Genomic DNA, 2,323 nt, shown 5'->3' with positions numbered 1-2,323 from the left:
TGTGTGACCTTGGCTGTGGCCTACCTCTTTGGGCCTCTGTCTATTCCAGCCGTGGCCTTGTTTCCAACATTCCTGACACTCTGAACATGCACCGCCCCCCCTCTGCACGCCAGGAGCCCAGGGACAGCCTGGGGAGGGCAGCTTCCCTGTGACCTACCTCTTGTGCAGGCTGCATCTTTCCCCAGCAGCCGCTTGGCTGTGTCCACTTCCCCATCCCAGGGCTTTGGTCTGCAACTTCCCAGTGTGTTTGGATGTGTAAACTGAGGCAGAGAGAGACAACTCAGAGTCAGAGACTCACACCTGGAGTGTCTCAGCCCACACTGAGGGTGAGGCTGAGGCTCGGGGTGCAGGGAGGAAAGCCCCGGAAGGAGGTTGGCTCCTGGGTCCCCCCATCTCTGGGTCTGGCCTGTCCTCCCTCCAGACCTGCCCTGCCACTTCTGTTGGCCCTGACCCCTCTTCTGGATCCTGAAAATTTGCTGATACAGAGAATCATGGGGCTGGAGATGTGGACTTTCTTCCCTGTCACCTGTTTTTCAGCCAGGAGATGGTGGGAAATAGAATATGTTGAGTTGCTTCCAAAAAGCTCGATCAAAACAAAGACAGATATGTCACAGGCAACAAAGGGATGGTGGCTGGGGGCCCTGGAGAAGGAAGGAACCAGGCAGGTGTTTGCAGGTTGACTTTGGGTGACTGGCTCTCTCGAACTCTCCTGGGTGCCTCGATCCTTCCACACCTGCCCTGTCCCCTTTTCCACCATGAGTTAAGGTGGCTGGTAAGCCTCCGGATGCAGAAGTGCTGAAACTAGGGTCGCAAGATGTATCAGATAAAATTACAGACACATACAGGCCCCTGAATTTCAGCTGAGAAAGAAGTTTGGGTGTAAATATGTCCCATGCAATACATAGGATATACTTACAGTAAAAACAAAACAAAACCACACACTTTTTTTTCATTGTTTATCTGAAATTCAGTTACCTGGGCAGCTGGTATTTGGCAAATCTAGCTGTAAATGTAAAATACACTAGATTTTGAGGAGTTAGTGCCTAAAAAGGAAGGTAAGATGTCTGAATAATGAGGTTTATATGGATTACGTGTCAAACTGAAAATATTTTTGATGTCTTGGGTTAAATAAGGTATTAAAATTAATTTCTACTGTTTTTTTTAATGTATTTAACGTGGCGGCTGGGAAATTTCCACATGTGGCTCTGGTTAAGCTTCCACTGGACGTGGACACCTGCTGCTCACTGCTCATGCCAATTCCCGGATCGGATCGGCAGCGAAAGCCCCGCCGTGTTCCAGGAATGCTCTCAGTCCCTGGGAAACAACACCGGTAGGGCATCTGGAACATTGCAAGCAGCGGGGCAGGGTGCCTTGGGAGAGGTGTGTCCCTCCTGAGCCCAGTTTGGCCATCGGGGCACTGAACTTGCAAGGCGGTGACAGCTGAGGGAGGGGTCCCGCACTAAAGAGGAACTCAGATGCAGCAGCCTCCACCGGCCCCCCAGGCTCCCCTAAGCTCCCTGCAGGTGCTTGGGAACTGAGGAACCAGTGGAAGTGAGGCTATGGTGGCCTCAGGGTGCTTCCCTGGGGATCCTGGAATTGAAAGGATCCTGTGTGCCTCCAGATCAAAACAACCATTTTTCTCTCCCTACAAAAAATCCTAAGACGATTCCCAGGGGCTGCTCCTGGACCCCCTCTCTTCCTTCCTCCTTTGTGGTGGCTCCCATAGCATCGCCACTGGCTGAACACCTCCAGGCTGTAGACCAAATGGAGACAGAATGTTCTTTACACACAGCTGAGGCTCAGAGAGGCCAGTCTTGAGCCTCAGGTCACATAGCATGAGCTGCAGAACTGGGGCTTGAACCCAGGGCTGGGACTGCAGCGTCTGGGTGCTTCCAGGGAAAGGGCAGACAATGAACGAGCGAAGGAACAAAGTCTCATTCCTGCCTGGAGCACGGAGGCACAGCCTGGGGAACTCACTAGAAGGGCCTAACTTCCCCCATGGCCACCTTCTTTCTGAGGTGCTCACACATAAAGCTTTTTGGGGACTGGAGCATTTGATCTGTGCGCTGGCCCAGGGAGGAGAGTCTGCGCGGCGCTACTCTGCAGGTGAGGAAGCCGAGGCCCTGGTAAAATGCAGCCCCAGGTCACCACACACACAGTACAGTGGGACTGTGACCAGGTGCCCTGGCACAAGGAGCCCGGGCCCTTCCGGCACGTGACACCAAAGCTAATATTTGCCTTCACCACTTACAAAGGGTTGTTACCACCTTATCTCACTGACTCCCCACAACCAGGGGGTGGACAAATATTTTCAATAACAAGT

Source organism: Nyctereutes procyonoides, unplaced genomic scaffold (genome assembly GCF_905146905.1).
Source record: "Nyctereutes procyonoides isolate TBG_1078 unplaced genomic scaffold, NYPRO_anot_genome, whole genome shotgun sequence".
NCBI classification, from domain to species: Eukaryota; Metazoa; Chordata; class Mammalia; order Carnivora; family Canidae; genus Nyctereutes; species Nyctereutes procyonoides.
Note: the sequence above shows the minus strand (reverse complement) of the source record.